Source organism: Leuciscus leuciscus (genome assembly GCF_965113295.1).
Source record: "Leuciscus leuciscus genome assembly, chromosome: 21".
Lineage (NCBI taxonomy): Eukaryota > Metazoa > Chordata > Actinopteri > Cypriniformes > Leuciscidae > Leuciscus > Leuciscus leuciscus.
In genome coordinates, this window is record NC_138745.1 from 20,966,284 (window position 1) to 20,994,201 (window position 27,918).

Below are 27,918 nucleotides of genomic sequence, written 5' to 3' on the forward strand. Positions count from 1 at the left end.
TCCTAAGCACAAATCTCAGGTTCCTATGGGAACCGGAGCTTCTAACCATAGATAAAAGAAAAGAAATGGACACAGCGACCCCATAGACTTCGACAGAGACCAGTCAAGTCAATTAGAAGCACTCTCTTCCTGATGGCTGAGCGTACTGCGCAGCCTCAAACTGAGCGTGACGACGTGGATGTGACGTGAACAGCCTGTCTGACAGTTGTAAGTCTTCTAGTAGCTGTGCCAAGAGAAATCTGAATCATTCCCTTCCGAATCTTGCAGAGACGGAGAGCTTGAGTAGTAGCTGTCCATGAGCTAGGAGCAGGAGCCACTTTTGGTAAGTATTCTTGAATTTATCTGACTTTATGCCTCCACGTCCCCCCGATTTTGCTGCGAGCTTCTCCTCCTGTCTATACGGTAATTTATCTACTGTGCGACAGAGAGTCGCGTGATTATGACGCAATTGTTAGCCTATTTTTACAAAAACGGCTTCCACGGGGCCAAAACGTAAGATACAAGGTAATGGAGCCTTTTATAGAAATAAACAATGGACAAATAGAGTCTTTAAACGCTCGTTAGCCAATGGATGCCCCCATAGAAGGTACGCTTTCCGGAATTTTCAAAGTGATAAACTTTTTTTTTTCTTCTTTTTTTTTTAAATACGTTCAGTGTAATACATCACCTTTGTAATACAACAACACTAAGTAAGTGTTTTGGAACTGACATTAATTGTTGAAGTTAAATTTTCTTTCTTATTGATAAATTACCTTAAGGAGGCTACTCAACAATCGTCTCTGTTGTTGTATTTTTTACTTCATAATGCACCACACATTTTCAATTGGAGACAGGTCTGGACTGCAGGCAGGCCAGTCTAGTACCTGAACTCTTTTACTATGAAGCCACACTGTTGTGCAGAATGAATCTTGGCATTGTGTTGCTAAAATAAGCAGGGATGTCTCTTGCTGGCAGCATTATGCTAATTCTTTCTCATGCTATAGCCAGACAAAAGTGTCAAAACACATGTTATAAAAAACAACACTTCCAGTTCTTGATTATTATTGGCTGAGCTGTGTTCGATGCCATTGTAATATACCCACTTTTTTTTGTGCTTCCGACGCCCATGGTAAACCTACCCTTAATGTATGCATCATCTTTTCTGTCAATTTCTTAATTGAGTCAATAACTTCAAATAGAATAATAAGACACAATAGGGCTGTTACCAATCAAATGAAATCAGTATCAACAAAATTAATCTTTGCAATGCAGAGGAAACACAGAAGCTTCATCTGCAGTGGCATTTTGATACTGTTAAATGCAGCTCAGAGGGGACATGCATGCATTTAATCTGCAGTTACAATGCATAAATAATGTTTTGATGTTTTAAACATAAAACTTTGAATATTGATATTATCAACTAATTTAAAAGTGAAAAGATACTTTAAATGTGAAATTAAAACCACCAGTAGGTGGCAGCAAGTCAATGTTAATGAGTGAGTCATTGAGTTTCAACTCTTTCGATTCGTTCGGGTGATTCATTCAGGAACGAAGCATTTGACTTAACACGAGTGAGTCATTGAATTGTTCATTTGAAGGATTTGTTCATTCAGTAACGAAACACCGCCATGTGTTGCTCAGAGACTCAAAAAAGTCCTGTGGCTTTGTTTGGAATTATTTTCGTTGGCGAAATGGAGCAAAAAGCAGGCAATATTGTGTCTTAAATGTAAGTCACTTAATTTCAACTTCCTGTTTATTGAACTATTGTATCGAATCAATACCACACGTGTTATCATGCTATTGGAGTCTGGAGAAACGGCACTCTTCGTGTGATATTGATGAACTATTAAAGGAGCTGTATGTAAGAAATGTATTTCAATTAATCATAAAATGGCCCTGATATGTCCTAGACATTAAGAAATCATGTTCATTTCAAATACTTATATCACTGACAACAGTAGTCCGGCCAGGATATTGTCATTTAAAAAGTGAAGTTGCAGCCCTCAACTGATGTTGATGTTGTCATCTTGTGTTTTGGCCTGAAGCGCCACCCTCCACCTATCTACCAATCACGAAGTCAGTAGTGTTTCGGCATCGGGGTTGCCAGCTCTGCTCTAGTTACCACAGCTACGTAGCAGCCTACGTTCCTGCTGGATCCTGCAGCCTATCTGGCAACCTCGAGTCAGGGGGGAGGGGATACACCGCTCTACAGTAATTTGAAAGTGATTGCAGTACCAGTTTTGGCCACAATCTTACATACGGCTCCTTTAAATACTATAAATATAAAAAACATACAGAGGTATTTTTGCCCCTTATCTTGAATATTGAGGGCATAAATACATTTTAATAAGCTAAATCACGCAGTAAAGGTGTGCACTCTAAATGTCAAACACACACTAACCTAGGCTACTAGTCTACTTCTGTCAGATCGCACATCGTGAAAACAGCAATCATGATATTATCCTTGAACAACATCATGAGGGTGACTAATTAATGACAGAATTTTCCTTTTCGGGTCAATATTACTTAAAAATTTTGAATTAGCTTTTATATCAGTTTTCATTGTAATGTTAGTTAAGTTTTAATCATTTTGTCAGTGCTCTTATTTCTATTATTAGGCCTATACAATATTTATGTTTAGCTTTTATTTGTTTACATTTTTAGTACTATAATATAAATTATTGAACAATAAACTGATACAATTAATGAAAACAAAACACTGTCGCACAGTTTTGTAGCCGCACCTGAAGGTTTGCAGTATATGGCATCATACACTGCAGATTATGTTGTGCGATTACATAGATATATATTTCCACATTTCAAAAAACCAATAACCTTTGTCATATCAACACCTCTGCCAGTTTATAATTCTGCCTTTGACAGTATTTCCATGTTGGTGAGATTTCTAAAGGTGTGAAGCATTGATAAGAACTCTCTTGGGCATGTGTGATTGACTTCTTGGCAATAAATTTGATCTTACTGGATAGGCTATGTAAGAGTTTATTGGCCATTTCAGTTCATTTTAAGGTTGATCCACCATCCACCATAGGTGCTGTCTGGGAATTAATCCAACATTATAACACCAAGCCAAAGCGGTGATGCAACCGGAAAGCAACGTTTTAATGCAAAACTTCCTAACCTAGAAACACCCCCTCTCTCTGTAGTATTCAAAATATTGTTGCTCGTGTTATACATAATAACTGCTTATGATGCAGATATGTTACTTCTATCTTTGCATGCACTTTCCTGTTCCACTGAATTCGGATTCTGTGCTAATTATATCAATTGCACCAGATAAACTTGATTGGCCATAGATTTTTCCTGAAATCAAATATTCTCTGACCTATTGCTTTGAGTGAATGAATTTGGCATGGCTTGCATAATGGTTTTTAAAATGGGGCACCATCATGTACTGAATGTTATGTTTTATTAGCCAGACAGTTGAGAGCTCGGGAGGAAAGAGAGCAGAGGAGCGGTCTGGACTCTGAGATCAAAGCTGCGTTTCTCTGGCTTCTCTCCAGCTCTGCTCCCCTCTTTATGTCTCGGCCTGGATAAGCAGACAGATCTGCAGGCACTGCAAACTACTGTTCTGCGTTCTCAAGCAAGATGTTGGCATGAAACAACACCACATTTAATCAGGTTCTCTTTAATACGACATAGTGTTTTGGCAGAAAACCAAACCACAGAGATGAAACCAAAAGTATAATTAGGGCTTATTAGAGTGGAAAAAAGGTCATCAAGGCTGATTAGGGTAATATGCTGTTGAACAGATTTCGGTGTGTGTGAAAAGCAAATGCTAATATTCTTCAACATCTACTGGTTCTGTGTCAGGTTTATTTTTCGAACAAAACCTGGAAACCTGAGTGGCTGAAATGGACGTTAAATAAGAGGTCAGTGACAGATGACTTGTCCTGTTCTCATCCATATCTCATCAAATCCTTAAGCATGGACAGAGACACTTTGAATTTGTTATAATGATGATCCCTGCACCCCTGCTGCGTTCAATTACAAACGTGCTCAGTCCACCAATGCACAAGGGAAACGAAATGAGCGTGGCCCACAGGCTGTGTTATGCCATAAATTCAATGTAATCAGATTTATCATTGTCATTATTAAATTAATTTCAAACAAAATTGCCTGTTAATTTTGCAGGTGGAAATGAGTCCATATCCATTACATTTTAAATTGCTAAAATTTTGTAAAAAAACAAACAAAACACAGCGGTTTCTTGACCTAGGCTTACAGTAGTGGCAGACTTGCAAAGACTGATCAGTAATATTCTGTAGAAATGTAGGTACATTTACACGATAACGATGTACTTAAAAATAGAAATGTTTTTCATTTGCGTTTTTGCAAAGTTACAAGGATCCGCGAAAATGACTAAAATGCTGTGTTATGCATGCCAGACCAGTAGTTGGCGAGGTCAGAATTAAAAATAAGTTAGCAATGTAAGAATTAGGCGTATGTAAATAATGCGTCTCCGGTGCAGTAAATCTACACTTTGCCGAAGAAGAGTTAGTTAACTTAATATCTTTAGCAGCACAAACACAGTCCTCGCGCATGCCTATAGACTGAACAAGTAGTACTCATTCACAACGTCACAGTTTTCAAAAGTTTGCGTTTTCAGGCCCCCAAACCGCCTTTGTCGTGTAAATGAACGGCCAAAACTCATAAAAATGTTTCCGTTTTTAGTTAGTTAGTTAGTTAGTTAAACAGCCCATTACATTGATACTTTGTTGTTGTCTTGTGATGGCTGATCAAAACACTTACTGTAACACAAAGCAACAAGCCTGCACGATGCACTGCGACATAAACTACCGTTCAAAAGTTTTGGGTCAGAAAGATATTTTTAAAGAGTTAGGCCTATATTCTAACTCTTCCTACCAATGTTATATTTTATATAACAACATGTTATACCAACATTATGAATTAATGTTCAACCCAGTAATGAAATTTCAGACATTAATCACTCAACCTCATTTTGTTCCAAACCTGTAAGACATTCGTTCATCTTCGGAAAACAAAAATTTAGATATTTTTTTGATGAAATCCAAGAGGTTTCTGACCCCACATGAGTAGCAACGTCATTACTGCCTTTCTTGGCCTTGAAAGTGGCAAAGACATTGTAAGAATAGTCCATATGACAACAGTGGTTCAACCTTAATGTTATGAATCGAAGAGAAAACTTTGTGTGCAAAAATCCCCCAAAAATAAGAAGATGAACAAAAGTCTTACGGGTTTCGAACGTCATAAGGGTGAGTAATTAATGACAGAAATTAGATTTTTGGGTGAACTAACCCTTTAATATTTTTGAAAGAAGTCTCTTATGCTCACCAAGGCTGCATTTATCTGATCAGAAATACAGTAAAAAAAAAACCAAAACAAAAAACAGTAATATTGTGAAATATTATTACAATGTAAAATAGCTATTTTCTATTTTAGTAGATTTTTAAAAATGTAATTCATTCCTGTGATGACAAATCTGAATTTTCAGCATAATTACTCGAGTCATTAGTGTCACATGATCCTTCTGAAAGCATTCTAATGCTTGGTGGGGATCATATGGATTATATCCTGTATTTATTGTTAATCATTTAAGTGTGATCATCTCTACTGGTTTAAACTAAAAGCTCAAACATAGCAAAATAAAGGATTTTGCTGTGTGAGTGACTCATAGATTGAAATTGTTCTTTTTTTTGGCATAAGTGAATTACAAAATAACAATGTGATTCATCTTAAGGAGCGAATATACGGGTGCATTTAAAAAGCAAACATAAGTTCACAACACAACGGAAATGACTACTGGGCCACCGTACGAATAACATGATAAGGTTCTAGAATTGGTCAGTAATGAATGTCCTTACAGAGATGTTAGTCAGGCACTGATACAACAGAAAGTCGATAATAGTGTTTTGTAGAGGTCAAGTGTATTAACAGTTGTAAGTCAATTGCTCACAGAAGAGTTGTGTCTTTCAGTGTTTTTGAAGGTACATAATAAGGCTATTCTAATGGAGTTCATTCCACCGTTGAATTTGAAGGCTTTTAAAGATTTTTTGTCTCAATCACACAAGTTGCTGAGTGCACCTTGGTTATGTATACAAGAAAATTCCACTGTTGTATTTGTGGCATGTTATTTGCAGATGATGTGTGTCGGTCGGTGTAACTCAAACACTGTCAGATAATAATGTAACAGTCATTGGTCTGCTCACTGATGGTGAGGAGGCTGAGTACAGAGAAGAGGTTAAGACCCTGGCAATATGGTGCCAGGAAAACAACATCTCTCTGAACAAGACCAAGGAGATGATCACAGATTACAAGAAACATCAGGCAGGAGCCAACACACCTATTTTCATCAGTAAGACTTTTAGATAGCAGCAGAACGTTTCCAGAGACTGCTGTAGCTGTACCATTTTATCTAACAAGCTCCAAAGCATATCAGAAAGTACATATATTAATACTGTAGTTACATGCACCTGGGTTCCCAAAACGGTGGTATGTGGTTTTCCTATGGCTGACAAATGGCTGAAAAAATGGGTACAACTTTATTTTTACCGTGTCATTGCTATGTAATACAAATATTACATAGTTGCTATAGTAATAACAGTAAGCTTAATTACATGCAACTAACCCTAAACCAGACCTTAATCCTAAACACATATTACTGTACATGTCATGTACTTAATATTGATATTATTCAGTACTTAGACTGTAACAAGGACACCTTCAAATAAAGTGTAACCAAAAAAATTATATTCACAATAGTGTTGAAAAGTTTTGGGAGATTTTTTTTTTCTTCTGAAAGAAATGTATATTTTTATTCAGCAAGGACACGTTAAATTGATCAAAAGTGACAGTAACGACATTTTGATTATGAAATACTCTTTCTTTTAAACATCCAAATTATGGAATATTCGTGAAAAAAGTATCACGGTTTCCACAAAAATATATAGACTGGAGTAACAGCTGCTGAAAATTCAGTTTTTTCATTGCAGAAAGAAATTGTTTAAAATAATAATAAAAAAAAGTTATTTTAAATTGTAATGATATTTCACAATATTACTGATTAACTGATTTTTTAAAATCAAATTAATGCAGCCTTGGTGAGCATAAGAGACTTCTTATGAACAGTATGTATATATTCATTAGTTATGAGATGAGAATTTTACAGTATGGTTACGATTGAAAAAAATAAGATATATAGTTACATGTTGTAAGAGAATAGAGAATATGTGGGTATGCTTAAAATATGCTTATATGCTTAAAATATTACTTATTTGTTTATGCATGTATTAAAAGGTGGAAAATTCTCTGTGGTACCATATTTTTCATGAAACCTAGAGGCTGTTGGAAACTCTATGGGGTTTATGAAGACATTTGCTCAGTCAGGAACCTCTTCACCTTGTCTGTATCCTCTGCTTTGGGCAGTAAAGCTATACTGGACCCAGAAGCTAGACCTCCTCTTGTGGAGAACACTCTGGAGGAGGGAGCATGTTCCTGCAGTGCAGCTCAGATAAATGTGTTATGTGTGCTAAAGACCGATTCCCATACCCTTTCCTTAAAGGGAAGTGTGAAGCAAAAATCATGATAAATTCTTTGCTTTCCAAAATCGAGATGCCACAGGCTTCTCTCAACTAGCTGGGCAACATGCCATGAAACAGCTTGGGAAGCGATTCTTGCATTTACTTGACTGATTTTTCAGATGTTCAGTTTTTGGTTTAAAGTGGACTGCGTGTTGAATGGTTTTAATGCAGCAGTTGCTAGTTGGTGTTTCTGCATAGAGCCCTATAAATTGTAAGGGTGCTTCTGCATCACACTTCAGATAAATCAATATTTTGTACAAGGCCAGTATTTAGTGCACTTACCACAGTTAACAACTGACATGTTTAAAGCTTTTGTGAAATTGTTTGATGAGAAAATAATTTTCTAACTTAGTTTTGGCCTAATTAAGAACTAGGCTGTATATGGGCTTTGAATGAAGCCTGATGCAGCTGCATTGCTATTCCTATTTTATCAAATTAGACAGTTAAGACACCTTTAAAGGAAACTGGTTTCAGATGTTTTTTTCAAGGCATTTCAATAATCTAGAACAATTTCAAGAGAGCTTTTGATATAACCAAACAAAGACTTTTAGGGACCACAAACCCAGGCTCATTGGAAAAACGTGCCTATGACGACATTTCCTCAAAATTATATTACGTTGTGTCTTTCAAAGTGAAGTGTCAGTGAGTAGTGCTAAAAGCGTGTTCAGTTTTATCCAGATGGATCTGAATGTGGCAATGTTTTCTTACATTGGTTGTTGTACGTATCGCGGCACTTCTGAATTGAAATGTCAGGTGAGTGCACTAAAAGGCTCTATCGCATTTGAAAATAACATACCACACTAAAACATAAACATATCAGATAATGTTAACAAAGCAAACGTGACATGCATTTGCTAAAGCCACCATGCCATTTTAGCTTGCTTCTACAATTCTTTGATGTCTTTTATGGTGACTCGTGCAGGGATTCGCAAGAGCTAATGTTCCGGATGAGCTACCAAGCAAGTCTGCTACATCCAAAAAGCCACACATATAAAGCTGGTTATGTGATGCAAAAGTCAAAATGTATTAGTTTACAAATCATGTACTATATTAAAAGTGTGTTGAGTTCATAACATAGTATTGTGCAAGGAACCAAGCAAAAATAAGTGTTTATTAATCGATAATCTGCCCCTGAAATCATAATTTTGTGTGGAAAAGGAAGAACTTTTTTTGCTGTTTTACTGTCTCTAGTGTTCATTTCAGCTGGAAACTGCAGTCATTTGTATGTATTGGTAATTTTTTTTCTAATGAGCCTGTTGAAAAATAATATATATATATTTAATTTTTTTTTTACTACATTATTAATGACCAGATAACTCTGAACGAACATTCTATTAACATTAGTGGAAGAATGTTTGCTCATAACTTTGAGGGAACGTAGCCAGAACATTAGCCAAAGTTCTGAGAACTGGGATTTTTGCCGCTCGATTTGAAGATGAGTGAATGAGGGAGAAAACATGAGGTTTATATCTGAAAACATTGACGTAGGTAACTGTACAACTACAGAGGAAGAAGATGAAAATTAATATTTTAAAAACAACAGCAAGATGTTTTGGCATTGTTTAATAATGCAGTGCATTTCTTATTTCAGACTGCAGAATTGGACAATATTAGTCAATGCATCTTCAGTTTCAGCAAATGGGTTTCAAAAACGAGTTACTAGTTTCAGCTCAGGTCAGTACAGTTTTTTTTTATGGATTTATATTATAACATAAACTGGAATAATAATTATATTTAATTAATATAGTAAATAAATGTATAATGTCTAGGCTGTTATGCTCATATCAACATTAAAGGGTTAGTTCAAATGAAATGTTTTAGTTCAGCAAATTATTTCACTTCAAAAACTAATACAAATGCTGAAAAAACTAACAAAACAATCACAAAGAAAGAAGAAGTGAAACATTAATCGCAACAATTACAACTAAATTATTTTGGATTTATCATTATTATTAAGTGGATGTTGCAATATGCAAAAAAAAAAAAAAAAAAAAATACTGCTAACAGTAAATTAATATTTAAAACCATGAATGAGTCACAGGATATACAATGTTAAAAGGCTTAACCAACCCCCTTAGGCTATAGCTCTGTTTTTATGTCTAAGTATACTGATCATCCAACATTCACACACACAAACACACACACACACACACACACACACACACACACACACACACACACACACACACACACACACACACACACACATATATATATAGACCTTATGCGCCAGAGAAACAAGCACACAGCCATCTTAAGAATTGTGTGTTTGAAATTCTGTTTTTGCGGTAGCTCTGTATATTTCTATGGCTATTGCTGTTGAAGAGTAATTAGCTGGTGAAGTGGATTAACTTATAAAGTTGACGAAAATTATCACGAGCATTGTAATGTTTGAAGCGGATGTCATAACAGATAACAGTAGACTGGGAATATTTTAAAATGAGCGGTTCATTCATAAATCCGTAAGATCTTACCTTCATGCGGTGGAAATACAAACCAGAAGGCAGAACACAAGGAGCGCAGCGCTGAGAAATGCCCGGGCTACACAAGGTCAATAGAGTTTTTCAAAATGAAAATTATTCTGAAGAATAGTGCCGTACAATTTCATGATGGCAAGGAAAAACTCTCTAAAATGTTTTGGTAGGACGAGTAAGAAACCTTGGGAGGTATTTAAGTATGGTAAAATAGTAAAATATCACCAACTCTCCAGACATTCAGAATATTGTCAAATTAGTCATAATTGAATAAGCCTTTTGTTAATTGAAATAAATTTAAATATTTACAAAACTTTCAGAATTATGGAAATGGACATTGTTTAGCCTGCATAATGTATAAAACAAAAATATTTTTTAGCATAAAGGCTTTTTGAAACAAGGTTTATGACACAAAACACATAAACTGGTGTTGTGTTGGAGTGCCACCTTGCATGCTTCATTGTTTGACAAGCTGGACAAGTTTGATGTTGTTTACAACAGCACAGTTGCAGAAAGCCAAAACCCTGAAATAACTATTGATGATTATTACTGTAAAGCATATAGCTCAGTATATGCACAGTCTATATAACGATGACTGTGTGAACGATGTGCTTGGACACAATTTCTTTATCTGTCAATATCTATCTGTCTGGTGAGGGATGTGAGAAGAGTTGCACCATCTAAATGTAAATAGACCAAAACCAAAACAACATTGCTGCATCTAACTTTACAGATACCAGAGTAAACTACAGGACAGGACAAACATGGTGTGGTTACAAATATAGAAATATTGACATTGAAATACAAATATTAGTGCTGTCAGTTGATAAAAAAAAAAGTAAACTATAATTAATCGCTTTTTTTTTTTCTGTAATCAATCGTGTTTAATCGCATATTAACACAATATATTTATATTATCATAGTTTCACATTGAATCTCCAAATGTAGAAACAATGTAAAGATGGTATATTTTAAACATGTGTTTAATGGCACTATGTACTATGAATGAAGGCAGTATCACCGATATGATATCTCTATTAAATATATTTTCCCCCTCAATTTTAGCCATTAATTATATCCATTACAATTTATTTGAAAGCCATTATTTGTAACATTTGTGTGCTTTGAAAATACAAGAAGTTTTAATTTAAGTGAACTTAAAGCCTGGACACACCCGTCTTGTACAGCTGACTGCAAACTAGCGCCTTAAAACAACTGAATTAAAAATGATAATAAACAAAAACAAAAGCACAAAATCTTAACTAGTATGATGTATGAAGTACTCACTTGTCTGAACATAGTAATTATATTACATTAATGGGCCATAGTGCCTTTACTGTTACTGCTCTCAGAAATATGATTGCTCGTGCTAGATGTATATTTTAAACATACTTAATTTCTAACAAAAACTTTTTTTTTTTCAAAATGAATATTTTAGTCAGAATTATTGCACTCCTATTCTACTGCACTCCATCTGTTTGACGTGCACGCTCCCACCGGCACTCGTTCATTAAACACTGAAGTTTAAAGGGATAGTTCACCCAAAAATTAACATTAGCCCATGATTTACTCACCCTCAAGCCATCGGTGTATATGACATTCTTCAATTATTTGATCAAAAATAAAGTTTTAAAACCATATTAAGAAATGTTATGATTTTAAATAACTTTAAAATGTAATTTATTCTTGTCATGGCAAATCTGAATTTTCAGCAGCTTTTTTCCATGCTTCAGTGTCAAGAAATTCTAAAATGCCTTGGTGATCAAGAAACATTTATTATCATCAATGTTGAAAACAGTGCTGCTTAATTTTTGGTGTGGAAACAGTGACTTTTTCAGGATTCTGTGATGAACAAGAAGTTCAAAATGAGAGCATTTATTTGAATTTAAAAATGTATCCTTGTTGAATAAAATGATTAATTTCTTTAAAATAAACGTATTAACATTTATACAAAATAAGTTCATCGCTATACTCAATTAATCTAACCTATAACTGTACAAAATGCTTTGTAGAATCACAGATTGCAGCAAAAAAATAAAAATAAAATAATAATTTTAAGAGGATCAACATAATGATATGATAATTGAGACCATAAGTCACATGTTTAAAATGATTACCGTATGTCTTTTAAACGTGACTGACTATCACCATCACCCTAATGAAATGATTAATTCTTGAATAAAAATAGAGTGGTGATTATTTAATGACTAGTCTTTTTTTTTTTTTTTTTTTGAAATGGATGCATGTCTTTTTTCTAAAACAACAATAATTTCTTAAACTAAAAGACAGTGGAAAGAAGAAATGGGGGTCTTTGCTTGGACCCACAGTATCTCAGAGTTTCTCTCTCATATTTCTCACTCTGTTATGACCAGTTAATGCATAACTACCAAGCACAACCCATAACCAGCCCTTGTGGGTAAAACTGAGTATTCTCTTTGAACTCTGTGGCCTGAATAAGATGGCTGCATGATAAATATTGTGTATTTAAGAACTTATTTGATTGTATGTGTGCACATTGTTGTATGAGTAAGCGAAGAGCCTCTAATAAGATTAGTACTTCAGTATTTCACAGAAAGGCACATCCTTCCAAGGTTAAGATGGCACACAGTGTAAACAGTGTTACAAGCAAAGATAAATTAGGTTGGGTGGGAGGTTATGACAGTTTGCCATTTAAAATGCATACTAAATTTTTATGTGAGTGCTTTATGAAGTGATTTTAATCATAACCACAAGATAGCAGTCATATTTCGTGCCTGAGCGCAGAGCATTTGTTTTAAAGCTGTTGAACAGAGTTATTAAGATAAATTTCCTGTGCCTGTAAATCAGGGCAATTAAGATGCACCAAGATCAGTTCTTTCCTTTAATCTCTTTCTTTGTTTCCCTATGGAAAATGCAAAAATGGGATTTTCTTTTTTCTTTTTTAAAAGCTGATGCTATCTTCTTTCCAGAGGCCATGTTTAATAATTAAAGGATTTAGAAAATGACCAAATATGTTTCATTCAGCTGTCAAAAAGTATCTGGCTCTTGGCTCAAATCAGTTACTCCTTTGAGACTTAAAAAGTGGCATGCGGCTTCCTGCAGAAAATTATGTTTATGTTGAACCAGAGAGGATAAAATCACAATTATTCTGGTAAAAGTGGTGCTGTATGATTTATATAGCACTCAACATGAAATCAAAATGGTCCCTGTTTACTTTCTTTAAACAAGTTCCTTTTCTTATAATGAAAGATGCATTGGTTCATGTTATTACTAAGAAAAATAACTGTATTCAGTACAGTTATAATAGTCATGCAGAACTGTTTTGGACTAATTTATTTGAGCTATTTTGGAATGTACTGCCCACTCTCAGTTTTCCAGTGTTTTCCATTCCCAAATCAATTCCCATCCTTCTTTTTTCCCCCTCTGAATAACCCTTTTCAATCAAAAATGTAACATTACTAAAGTTGATTTAAACTGGCTGCAAATGTTTATCTATACAAATTCTCTTTTATGTCATTTAGAGAGACAAACAAAAATACATATAATTAAATAATGCATAATGAAGGGATTAAACTGCAACCAGTCTCTGAACAGTGAAAGCTGCTGTATGGTATCAAATTGCTGTAAGACTTCAGAAGCTTGTGTAAGCCCCTTTATGTTGATCTAAAGCTCTATAAAGCAGATGCATATAATATTGGAGCTTGTTGGATACGTCATATTGTTTTGTCTCTGTGTTATCAAGAGGGATTTGAGAGGCTGAATCCACGGAGACAGTGTTCCAGATGCACCATGCCTGATGACATCAGAAAGGACGTCAGCATGGCACAAGTGTATTTATGAGAGCAGGTTTCGGCTGTGTAGACGCTGAGTTTGAGCTGCAGCAAAAACCATAAGTAGTAGGTCAATGAACTCGTTTGTAGTGGAGAAGTAATTAAATCAGATCACATACTAGCTCTAATCATGCATTGACATGGAGGTGTGATATGCTTTTCAGACTGTACAGACAAAGAGGAAAAAGTGTGTAATATGTGTAATTTGTGTTCCATCAAACTGAATTTTATACATATATTTCTGTCAGGAACCACTACCGTCTAATATGATTGACAATTAGCATACAGTTTGGATTGGCGGTATGGTTCCGTTCTGGGCGAGAACTCCCTGCACATCCATGCAGCCTAGCATGGATAAGAGCAGGGAGAGCAGCAATAATCCCCCTTGGGGTAAACAGAACAGAACCAACATGAACATTTGCAAATATATTTAATTCAAGATTTTAAAGCACAACATTATTCGATAATTATTCTGATTCAAGGGGAATCAGAATGTCAAATCCTGACTGGGCGAGAGGAGGAGCTGGGGATGGAGGAGGGTAATTAGCTCCTGAGAAATGTGATAGCTGCTGATAATACTGAAGGAGCTTATATATGTATACGGTGATAGGTGTCGTATTCCTATAGGTAGATGTGGATCAGCTGAGGGTCAGCTGATGCGAGCTTGACTAACGTGACCTGCCAGAACTAACGCTACGCTTGATTTCTGTCAGGACCACTACCGTCAAATATGATTGACAATTAGCATACAGTTTGGATTGGCGGTATGGTTCCGTTCTGGGCGAGAACTCCCTGCGCATCCATGCAGCAGTGTTAATTTCGTTGACGAATAATTTTCGTCATTATTTTCGTCAACGACATTTTTTCACAGACGAAAACGAGACGATAACTAAATAAAAACTAGTTTTGAATGACAAAAACTATGACGAAAATCTATTGACATTTTCGTCAACGAATAAAAACTAGACGAAAATGTTAGATAGTGACGATTTGGGAAGCGATCCAGTCTGATGTCCTGCATTTGTGGTAGATGCGCACAATTGTACTGTAACGTGATCTACCCAGCGGCACACGAGTTGGCATGCGCTGCATGTCTCATAAAACGTTAAAACATGTAAACGTCTGGGAGAATGAGTAGCAGACATGAAGATCTTAATAAGAGTGACGACGCAAAAAAAAAAAAAGAGCTATATTCGGTACGGTTTTCTGTGCGCACACACCCGACCCGAAGCGTGCAGCCATGCACATAGACACATAGCCTATACAGCGCGAGTACAGAATTGAGCTTTCTTTCGTGTCTGAATGGACAAATACACACAAATATTATGTCTAAATGTCCGTTTTGGAGAGTATTCACGTAAATTAGCCTATGTCGGTTATGTCTTAAACAGTTGTGAGTGTGTATCTATGTGCATCAGTGCAATTCTGGATCCGCATGCCATTGGACATGATCCGATGTCTTAAAGTGACAGTGGGTAATAAACCTAATGCGGTCTGTGTCCTTAATATTAATCAAGCAACAAAAGAAAAAGAGAAAAGCATTCACTGCTCGTTAATAGCTTTAATAAGGATTAATTATATTTAATTCATACAAATAAATATGTCTGCTTGAAAGAATAGAGAATGATGTATGCAAGTAGTTATAAAGAATTCATATATCATTCATTGAAAAAAAGACATTTTTTAAGTTACAGTAGTTAAATCTGTATCTGTATTGCACGTTCAAACTTTAAAATCATTCATATTAGCAGGTTAATGTTTTCTCCGGGAGTATATGGGTTTGGAAATTTTAGAGAAATTCTAAATAAATGCATTTAAATTGAAACCCATTATATTTTAGTCGACTAAATCTACTGTAGATTTAGTCGACTAAAATCTTATTGTATTTCGTCGACTAAAACTAGACTAAAACTAAAACAATTCAGATGACTAAAATATGACTAAAACTAAATGGCATTTTAGTCAAAAGACTATGACTAAAACTAAATCAAAATTTGCTGTCAAAATTAACACTGCCATGCAGCCTAGCATGGATAAGAGCAGGGAGAGCAGCAATAATCCCCCAAAACAAAACCATATGCCAATATCCCCCAAAACCAACTGACAGCGCAATCTTGATGCTTTTGTAGTTAACTGAGTGAGCCAAGGCAACAAGCATGTTGCCAATACCTGAAAAGCTTGAGCAACAGCATGCTACCACACTGTAAAAAATTTCTAACCCTCCCAAATCAAAAATTTCAAGTGACCGATAACATCTACTTTTTCCAATTGGCCCAAGTGCAATTCTTGTTGCAATAGTCTGTTAACATTGGCTCAATGAGAAATAATACGTCAGTCTAATTGAAAAATTTAGATGTTATCGGTCACTTGAAATTTTTGACTTGGGGATGTAATTTTTTTTTACTGTGCAACAATACCAGAAAGCCTTAAGCAAGTATGTTGCCCTTACATAGATGGCCTAAACGAGTATGTTGCCAATACCCACATAACCATAGCAACAAGCATGTTGTCAATACCCGAAATGTTCAGCAGTAAACATGCATATTGCCATGAATGACATACCACCTGAAATGAAGAAGTGAAAATTAGATATCAAAATGAATCAGCTGCTTGCTTGTTGTATATCCGCAGTCCAGTTCCAGTTTCGTTGAGTGATGCCTGTGAGCTAGAGATGAGAGATGGAGATTTAATTTTCAATTATCTTTTTCATTGGAAATAAGTACTGAAGTACACAATACTGAAGTACACAATACTGAAGTAATCCTGGTGGAAACTTCTGGTTCACACAGAATTAGCAACACTGAATTAGATTTAGCTGGGTGGTTTAATGTAACAAGCGTGATGCTGATGCTTGGATACATTTACTCACAAATATGTAGAATGTCAACCTATAAAAATGCAAGCTCTTAAAAAAATACAAAAATAAGAATGCATTCAAATGCAAGCACGGTATACAATACACTGTATCTTTAAGAACGACGTGTTTCCAAGAACTAGATAGACCAAGCGTGTCCAAAGTGACTCAACTGAATTGTGACTGTTTACTGTCTTTTTTAAAGCTGTGCCACAGCAGAATATTTCCGTTTGCACCATGAATTGTTAATTCATATCAAGCAGCTGCTTGAATCTGTGCTACATAGCCCTAAAAGCACAGCGTGTGCAACGCGATCAGTTGCCAATGACAACACATAGTAACACGCATAGCCATATGATCGCATAAGCCTAGCAAGAGCCAACTAAGTTAGAATAGCCCAAGCCACACGTATAGCATTAGCAACAAGCATGTTGCCAAAACCCTGATAGATTTTAGCAGTGAGGATTAAAAAGGAACTTAGCTTAGCTTTGTGAAGACTTTCAGAGATGAATAGAGAATGAATCATGTCGAGTCCTGTGTCAATAATGCAGCGATGCGAGCAGCAATGCAGACTGAGGTCACTTCCAAACTTATGATCAATGCGGCAAATCTCGTGTTCAAGTTTAAGATGAATCTGAGGTGAAATCCTTGTGGGGAACGAATTTCTCTTGCTAAATTCCTGATTGCACGATTCCTTGTGAGATGAGGTTGTTTGCCTGCCGAATTTCGCCATTTAATTAGCTCCTGAGAAACGCGATAGCTGCTGATAATACTGAAGGAGCTTATATATGTATACGGTGATAGGTGTCATATTCCTATAGAGTTCGGGATCGTTGCGTCACGCCGCAATGCATTGTGGGAATCACGGTACGGAAGTAGATGTACTGTATAGTAGGCAGTAGGTAACGTTGATCATTTGGTCATTAATTTAGGTTATTTTTTGGAAAATGGTATAGTATTGCTGTATTGTGAACTGCTGTAATCGGTCTCATGATCGACAGGGCAAACGCCTCATAAATCATATTAGTTTTCCCTATTTTCGTCGGATGGCTTGGGTCGCTGCTGGTCGTCAATATACTACCGGACGAAAACAGTGGATTATTGCACGTATGATAAATTACTCCTGAAGTGTAACAAACCCGCATAGACAAGCTTCGTAGCTCACAGAATCTGACAAGTGTGTGTGTCACCACTGATGCTTGGTTAACGGTGCGAACGATTGTTTTCTCCACGTTTACTTTGTAGATCTGCAGATCTTGCACTCATTCATTTGTGAAATGCAAGTGAGCCTCCAGTGACAAGTTTTTAAATTGATCGGAGCAGAGACTTCAAACAGAAAGCACAAAGCCTTTCTTTAAAGTGAATTTCGTTTTTGCATTAATTTGTATTTTAATAAATATATCTATAAATGTCTACTTTTAAACAAACAATTCAAAACGAAAGAAAACAGACAGCTCTCTGCTTATGTACGTTAATCCGTATGCAATGTGCATTTCTCTCTGGCGCGTTCACTACAGCGAAGATCGCCAGTCGTCAACCTCATCTTTGCAGCCGACTATGACACAAAAAACCCCCCACTTGTTTATTAATAAACAATTAAAATGTGTGTGTGTGAATGTTGTTGAGGGCACGAAATTGTTAATCCGGCCCTGGATAGGAGAAAATATCAGGGAAACTGAGGCTTGGTAAGTTTTCATATTACTCCAGGCTTTGTTCATAGGGATCGATTCCGCCTATAATCAATTTTTTTTTTTAAGTAGCGTTGTTTGGCTTCATTATGAAGTTTGTCCGTATATGGTATAGCCAACTTTTTTTTGTCACGGTCCATAACTCTTTCTGGATACCGGCCGGCTACGCTAATATCTTATAAACAGGCTTTTGCGGTGCCTCTAAAATGGCCGCCGTTACCCACAATGCACCATTCCATAACATCTACGCCCGAGCTCTATAGGTAGATGTGGATCAGCTGAGCGTCAGCTGATGCGAGCTTGACTAACGTGACCTGCCAGAACTAACGCTACGCTTGAGATATATAGTAGTTATATATATATATAATATTATTATTATTATATAATTTTTTTTTTTAAAACACTTAATTCACCTGGTTAAATTGCTGGATGTTGTCAATTCTCTGTAATATTGGTTTCTTGTAATCTTTCCTATTTGACTGCTGAATCCAACTATATCAGGTGGTGAATCACTGTCTACCCTAAAATTAGTAGTTTTTAAGCAAAGCAACAAACTACTCTACAGAAAAAAATAGCTAAGCTAAGCTGAAATCTACCCTTAAGAGAAAGTAGCTATACTACAAGCTACATTACAATTGCTACATTGATGTTATTTCATTATTTTCAAAACCGTAATTTTCGCTTGATCCACTCTGGGATGCCTTCCCCAAAAGCATCATTAGCCAAGATCTGTCGTTAGCAACATAGTTCAATAATTGAGTATTTCCAAAAACCATAGTTCCAACCAACTTTCACAGTTGTGTGCGTGGAACTAGTTCCAGTATATGGTTAGAAGCATAATGTCTTGTTTGTATGACATGTACAGTAGACTTAAAGAGGCTATATGTAAGAATTTGTATGTAGTAATCGTTTTTATTTTTTATTGCCAATGTGTGAACAGCTTGTAACGAAACTTTAAAAAACGCGACCTTCCCCGACTTCCTAGGTTGTCTATGAAAGCCTGTTGACAGACTTTTTTTATGTGAAGGACTTTGGACGTCTTTGCCGGGAAAATCAAAAGAATGTGACATTTCTGCACGTTGTCCAAAATTACACATTAAACTAATGCTTATACAATGTTCAGGTAATGCCAAAAGAGCCATTCTGTACTGTAATGTCAATGTGTCAAGCAAAGAATAGGGATTAATTCAAACTATAGTCTCACATAGTCAGATATAGTTTATAGTCTCACAAATGCTTAATAATAATAATAATAACACTATCATAACAGTGTAATTTTAATTACCTCATCTGTCATGATGCCGGGGAATGCAGAGCTGGTGAAAAAATATCCACATCACTAATCATATGCTTTCTTAACTGCTGTTCCCTTTTGAAATGGAACACTGTGTCCGCATCGACACTATGGGGAACACCATTAGTGTGACCAGTGTCTGATGCACGTTAATACACACAACAATTTAATTGGCAAACGACAGTCCATGATGTCACTACCGTGAGTATAAGAGAATGCCTTTTTTTGTCTTCACAAGCCGTTTGTTTGTTCTAGCGGACACACACTTGAGGACACACTTGCGCGTTTCTTGTTTGGGTGAAGAGCAAGCGTATTTAGTTCTCGAAGGAGCTCTTCGGATCAAGCAGATAGTATGTTTCTGGCACCATCCAACCAGGCGGATGTGATTGAAGAGGATGAAAATATTGCTTGTAGCTGAGCCCTCTTAGCCTGCTAGCGCTGCGTACGAGGAGCTGTTGGAGGTAAATGGCACGCGCCACTACTAGATGTAGACAGGAAGTTGCTAATGGCAGACTTGGCTAGCGGTTCCTGTCAGACCTTAACCGTGAATGAACCTGAAGTTTTTTCCTGAACTTCACAATGAGGTGGAGTTGTCATGGAAAAAGCCATATTTAGCTCACATCTATCCCTTCCAGCATTCAAATTATTTGAAATGTGAGGACGCTTCCTATTGAAGAGACGATGACGGGCTATCTCTCTCAGTGTGATGCATCCTCTTTAAAGGCTCCGACCCTGCAGTCTAAGCTGTTACGGACCACCTCATGCTTGAACAGCAGGGCGAATGCGGCAGCAGGTCAGGCTGGTGGTGCCTTGCACATGATAGCCTGATGATGCTGCGGTCATACCAGGCAGACCTGCTTAAAGATTTGGATCAGGGGCAGGGATTGTCTCCTGAAGCAGTAGCTGAGCTGCGCCACACCACAGAACTAGCCCTCCGGGCCACCGAGCAAACAGCCGCTGCCATTGGTTGTTCAGTGGAAGCGATGGTGGCCACAGAGAGGCATCTGTGGTTGAACTTGGCAGACATCAAGGAGAAAGAGAGAAAAGCTTTTTGGCACATCTCTAGAGACATTAGTCGGGAAGTTTAGAGACGCGAGGGAGCGGTCGGTGGCCAGGGTAGCGTATTGAAATGGTCAGTATTACCAAATAGCTGTGTCAAGCTAAAGAAGCTGACATAGCTAAATCTAAGAGCTCTGCTCCTGGGCCAGAGGTGGCTGAGGCTGGGCCCACAAGGAAGGTAGGAAGGTTAAAAAAGGCCGGGACTTTCCTTGTCCCTGGGCATATGAGCTTGGGTAATGGTTGAGGGGATATAACCACTTTGACAATCAATGAGTCTTAGGATGCGTCCTGTATGATTGACACTTCTGCAGTGTTGTTTTTGGCAGCCCTTTTAGTTTTAGTCTTAGTCTTAGTCTTTTGGACGAAAATGCTTTTTAGTTTTAGTCACATTTTAGTCACTTATAAACTTGATAGTTTTAGTCAAGTTTTAGTCGACGAAAACACAAAAAGGTTTTAGTCAAGTTTTAGTCAATTTTAGTAAAAAAAAAAAAAAAAGTAGTCTTTAGAAAATTAATTTAGGTTAAAAAGTATTGGAAATGGGCTTAGGTTTGACAGGTTGTAGCAAGTGTTGCAATTCGAGTGTTGTAACTCAATTCAATTTGAACTACTACAACATTGCACACAGATAAAGTGGTAACAGTGGAATCACTGTTTTACTCCAAAAAAGCCAGGAATAAAAACATTCTTACTTTGGCAATTGTGGCTTTATTATATAATTAGTTAAATAATAATTTATGTTATAATTTGTTATAATCTAAGTTATATAATAATTATATATTACTTTGTACCAATTAGCCTAATAAACTAATGCTCGGACACACTCGGTCTCTCTCGCGCGCAGACACACTCGGTCTCTCTCGAGCGTAGACACACTCGGTCTCTCTCGCGCGCATACACACTCGGTCTCTCTCGCGCGCAGACACACTCGGTCTCTCTCGAGCGCACACACACTCGGTCTCTCTCAAAACTTGAAAACGTCTCGTCATGTTTTAGTCACCTTAGAGCCATTTTTAGCTAGTCATCGTCGCGTTATCGTCATAAAAAAAAGATGCGTCAACGAAATAATTTCGTTATCGTCATCGTTGACGAAAACAACATTGCACTTCTGACTCCAGCTAAACAAGTCCGTAGAGTCAATAATGCTATTCCTATTGTGGTTGTGCATAGGCACAGCTAATGAGGCATGCATTCCTTCAGCATGTTGGAGTGGGTATTTGTTCCCCATAGCATTGATACAGACACAGTGTTCAGATCCACTTCTAAAGGGAATCAGGTTATGACTGTAACCATTGTTCCCTGAAAAGGGGAATGAGACACTGCATCTCACTGCCATGCCTCAGGCTCGATGCAGGCACCCTCTTTTACTCACGGGTGCTCCTGTAGTGAGGACTGTCATCGGTCAATGAAATTGTCATGTACACATGCTTCAGACACCAGGTCACACTGATGGCGTTCCCCATAGCGTCAATCCATATGCAGTGTCTCATTCCCCTTCTCGGGGGACCCTGGTTACATTCGTAACGTGAGACGTTTTGCCACCACTGTCAATTTTTTTCTATGTTTATTTTATTATTGAGAGGAAAGGGCACATATGGAAGGCATTTTCTGCCAAATTTAAATAAATAAATTAAATGATTAAAATGAAAATTAAAACCAGATTAGTGATTTCATTACAGAAAACAGTACGCAAAATATGTGACAAAATTGAGAATGAAATTAAATTATTTCATTTTCACAGCATTATCCCTGTCAAATTGAAAAATAAAATGCAATTGGTGATTTCACATTTCATTTTCACTACAGTCTCGAGGCAAGACTGCCAATATTAAAATGAAAAGCCAAACGTGAAAAAGAAACTACAAATACAGTTTTTACAATGCTCTTTAGTAACGCTCACGCAATAATAGTGACACAATTCAAACACAAATGTAAATTTTCGTTTTCATTTTAATTCCTCTTTTATTTCACAGTTTTCATTTTCGTTTTCATTTTCAAAGACAACCTGCATGCAAATTCTATGTTAATGAGTGGGTGTGGCTTATTCTAGTAACGGCGCTAGAGACACGCCTTCTGTAAAGCGAAGTCGTCGGCGTCCCGTGTGCATGAGTTCAATGTGTGAAACGAAATTATTTAAATGTGATTATATTGTAATCGAGACGACGAGATATGGCGAAATCTGTTAGTGAGCTTTTGCGGGAAGCTGCCGCAACATTAGAACATGGAAACAACCAGCCTGACCATGTTAGTTATGATGTTAGAGTCAGACTAGACCATAATCGACGATGAGGTTCATTCATGTATTAGGCTGTTTTGGAAATTCAACTATTTGGGTGTACAAAGGTCTTAGTAACACAATTTCTACAACAATTATAGCCAGACAATGGCATACATTAATACCCACTGGCTTTAACCGAGGACCTCGGCCAATGTTTCATATTCGCGTCGTGCCTAACAACGCCCTTCAGCCGTGACTTATTCAGATACAGCACTAGCCTGTATCTGTCCACTGTTTAACTGTTACGTGTCTTTTGGTATTTTAAGTTTGTGTACAAAAATAATCACAATGCTGATTTTCATTTCCAGTAACAACTTCTGGATGAGATCGAGAAAGCGAGTGTACCTGCATTTACAGTAGGCTAGATATAGCATTTTCCTTCAGGTCAGTGCTATATTCATAATAAAAAATCCGTTTGAATGTCCGGTGTGATATCTTGTACTTTTAACAGTTAATAGGGGCTGTCCGTGCCTATAGTCATGTCAGTTGCGTCTTTCTTCTCCGTGATCACAAGTTTGAGTCATTTCAAAAGTCTTCTCTACTGACTGACTGACTCACTCATTAAGACAGTCTTTGGCTACGTTCACACTGCAGGGCTTAATGCTCAATTCCGATTTTTTGAAAAAATTCGATTTTTTTGCAAGGCCGTTCACATTTCCAAATAAATGCGACCTTTTGTGATCTCCTGTGTGAACGTGAAATGACCCAGAAGTGACCCGCATGCGCAGAAGAGTACTCAACGGTCAACGACGTCACTTGTTGTTTGCGGAAGTAGCTAAACTTTAACTGTGATTCTCTCTCACACACACACACACACGAGCGCGCGCAGCGACCGTTACACAAGAGCCAGACAGCAGCCGCTGACCTATCTAATATCAGATTCAGCACAAATAAGTTAACATAACGTATATATAACTTAATGGCCGTGGGCTTTTATTTTATTTTTTTAATTAACGGGCTCGTCGAGGTCGACCCGTTCGGCAGATTTACCTCAGCTCGACGAATATGCAGTCCGTTTTCAAACCGACAACTACTTCAACGCAGAATTATGACGTTTTTCGCGTATCAATGACGTGCGGGTCGGATACATGCGACCTGGCCGTTCAGACTGAAGTCGCATTTCAAAAGATCGGATATGTATCGGATTTGGGACCACATACCCAAGTGGCCTGGGTCGCATTTGAAAAGATCGGATCTGTGTCGTTCAGACTGTCATGAAAAGATCAGATACAGGTCGCATAGGGGCAAAAAAATCGGAATTGGGTCGTTTCAGCCTGCAGTGTGAACGTAGCCTTTGTCTCCATCTAATGGAGAAATAATGTAACTTCTTCTGTTGCTTTATGGTCAGGGACTTTTTTTTTTTTCTCCAGCGGAAGGAATTGGCTTTTAGTGATTCATTTTACTTCATGATAGTTGCATAGATACATATGTTTCGGGATTAATATTTGTATTGCGTGGTAACCGTTTTATAAAATTAATAAGGTACTCTAGGCTAGTGCTGTATCTGAATAAGTCACGGCTGAAGGGCGTTGTTAGGCACGACGCGAATATGAAACATTGGCCAAGGTTCTCGGTTAAAGCCAGTGGGTATTAATGTCTGGCTATAATTGTTGTAGAAATTGTGTTACTAAGACTTCTGTACACCCAAATAGTTGAATTTCCAAAACAGCCTAAAACATGAATGAACCTCATCGTCGATTATGGTCTAGTCTGAGTCTAACATCATAACTAACATGGTCAGGCTGGTTGTTTCCATGTTCTAATGCTGCGGCAGCTTCCCGCAAAAGCTCACTAACAGATTTCGCCATATCTCGTCGTCTCACTTACAATATAATCACATTTAAATAATTTCGTTTCACACATTCAAATCATGCACACGGGACGTCGACGACTTCGCTTTACAGAAGGCGTGTCTCAGCGCCGTTACTAGAATAAGCCACACCCATTCATTAACATAGAATTTGCATGCAGGTTGTCTTTGAAAATGAAAACGAAAATGAAAACTGTGAAATAAAAGAGGAATTAAAATGAAAACGAAAATTTACATTTGTATTTGAATTGTGTCACTATTATTGCGTGAGCGTTACTAAAGAGCATTGTAAAAACTGTATTTGTAGTTTCTTTTTCACGTTTGGCTTTTCATTTTAATATTGGCAGTCTTGCCTCGAGACTGTAGTGAAAATGAAATGTGAAATCACCAATTGCATTTTATTTTTCAATTTGACAGGGATAATGCTGTGAAAATGAAATCATTTAATTTCATTCTCAATTTTGTCACATTTTTTGCATACAGTTTTCTGTAATGAAATCGTTAATCTGGTTTTAATTTTCATTTTAATCATTTAATTTATTTATTTAAATTTGGCAGAAAATGCCTTCCATAGGCACAGCATATATTTACATATTCATCTAAACGTCGCTCTCAGCATGGATGGCATCTGGATGTTTAACAGTATACCGCTACAAACGAAAAATAACTTTGCTGTGAGTATATCAGGGCCTTGAAACACTTGTACACAGTCTCTTGTGTGCACGAGTGCTAGAATGAGAAATAAGTTGCTGGCTGCTGTTCACTTAATGGCCACCGGTATCGTATCGCTAATAACAATGATTTCTGAATTCAACATAGACTATAGCCCCTCTAAATATATTGTGCTCTTGAGAAAAATAAGCAAGCTAACATGCAGTAGACACTTTATCTTCTGTTACTGGTTCTCAAACAAGGGGCCTCAGCAAACTTCAAAGGGGTCTTCAAGATGACTTAAAATTATTTAAATTAAGACAAAACAACAACAAAAAATCAAGATATTCCTATTTTAATTAACTTCCTCAACAATCATGGAGCCTTCAGATATTATTGTGAATAATGGGTGGACCAGCAGGAGCCAAAAAGGTTGAGAACCACTGTTCTATTCCATATATACAAATGTAATGTATATTTTAGTGTTTAACCCTCAAAGACCACAATGCAGATTTTTCCCCCCACCTTTTACATTATGTTGTAGGAGGCCTCTAATGCAGACATAAATGGGTTTTTACATTTTGTTACATTTTAGAAAGTAAGTTTATAGGGAAATGTTGTAATATTGCAACTTTGTAACAGTAGCCTATATATATATAATCACACAATATTAATAATTGGACAAGTCGTATTTTTATTTTTATTAAAAAATATTTATTACAAAAATATGTTCAGAGTGTATTTACAAAACCTGATGAACTTAATAAAAACTTTGGCATTTATGTGATTTAGCTCTGTTCATCAAAGCCATGTTCAATTATAATAGTCCCAAAGGCAGTTCTTGTCCTCTGAGAAGCAGAGGCGGTCATTTTGTCAAAGTGTGTTGCTGTAGCCTTTTACCCCAGTGTCTGCAGCATCCTTTCGGAAATACTTTCGGAAATACTCCAGTGGTGTATGAAGAGAGACGCCATCATTAGTGATATCCTGACCTGAAAAAATCAGTGTTGGGACTGATAAAATCCTTTTTCTGCCAAAAAAGTTGAAAAAGGATTTGGATGACTTTTTTGTTGGCATGATGTCAGTCTGGTCTCAGTGTTAATACGTAGGTATTTATAACTTTCAAAGACACAAAACATACTTTTTTTGTACGTTTGGATGCTAAAAACTTAGCCTACAATGTAGACATAATGGCAGTATATAAACGTACCATTATTACGTTTTTACAGATACAAAAGGTTAAATATGTAAAAATCATTCATATCATTAAGATATCTGTATAATTTCCCTTTTACCATTTTATAGATAAATGTAAGATCCCTTAACCCTACTCCTAAACCAAAACATACCCATTTTAAACAGAACATAAAAAGAATAAAACGTAATGGACAAAGATGTGTAGGAAAATGACAATTTTAGTAACAATGTAGCATTAAAAATATATTTTTAGCTGCTAATACTACCCCTAATCCTACCCATAACCATTTCTTAAAACTACGTACAGTTATGAAAATAACATAACAGACAGACATGTGGAATCAAAATAATTTATTTATTGCGAAAATGTCAAAAGCAGCACCTAAAGTAATTCAAATGATGATGTGTTGCAGTCCTTTCTAGCGGTATATAATAGTTTTGTATTTGGTACAGAGCAGAATTTGGGTTATTAATCCATTAAAATGTTAATCCACCTTCACGGAGTGATCACTGTCACATTCACCGTCTGTCTTCGTCCTGTTCACTACAGTTCCCAGAATCCTCCTTGTCTCCACACCTGAACTCACTCCCTCAATTACCTACCTGTTCATCGTTATCATCATCTGCATCACCTGTCGTGTTACCGGATTGGGGCCAAGGTGGTCGATCCGAGGGAGCTTCCAGATCTCTCCGGTCTGGACTGGAGAGAGGCACTCTCCAGTTGTCTGGAGAGCTTCCTCCCGTGGCACGCCATGTCACCGTCTGCACTTCACGCCAGTCCAGCCGAGCCTGCACTTCACGCCAGTCCAGCCGAGTAGGGGTGGGCGATATGGCAAAAATATCATATGACGATTTTTTTCAGGAAAATCACGATTAACGATTTTATCACGATTCTTTTTATGTTGGTTTATGTTACTATTTTGTGACTTAGCATTACAGCCAATCTAATGTCCATATTTTAAAAACAAAGCCTTAGGTAACAAAAAAAAAAAAAAAAAAAATGGCAGACAGGGGCGAAGATAAATATATTTGTCATTATTTTCTTTGTTATTAAATATTAAGATCAAAGTTACACATTACACATACACAACTTAATATACAAATTAAATAGGCTAAACAGTGCTTTACGTTTTCAGCTACAGTAGGTGTATTTAACAGTAGCATTGAAGAAAGTAATTAAATGAACAAATATGAAAATAAAACAAAACAGACTTCACTGTATAAATTATACATTGATACTTATTAAAGCTA

At 36.8% G+C, this 27,918-nt stretch overlaps 2 long non-coding RNA genes across 2 annotated transcripts; both read left to right on the forward strand.

The window, feature by feature from the left end:
* The first annotated feature begins 1,000 nt into the window (after positions 1-1,000).
* On the forward strand, positions 1,001-27,624 carry LOC309484730. The gene is made up of 2 exons (XR_014200959.1): positions 1,001-1,056; positions 27,486-27,624. It is a non-coding gene; the product is annotated as an uncharacterized lncRNA (long non-coding RNA).
* On the forward strand, positions 24,327-25,018 carry LOC309484727. Its single transcript, XR_014200956.1, has 2 exons — positions 24,327-24,748; positions 24,917-25,018. It is a non-coding gene; the product is annotated as an uncharacterized lncRNA (long non-coding RNA).
* Positions 27,625-27,918: the final 294 nt, after the last annotated feature.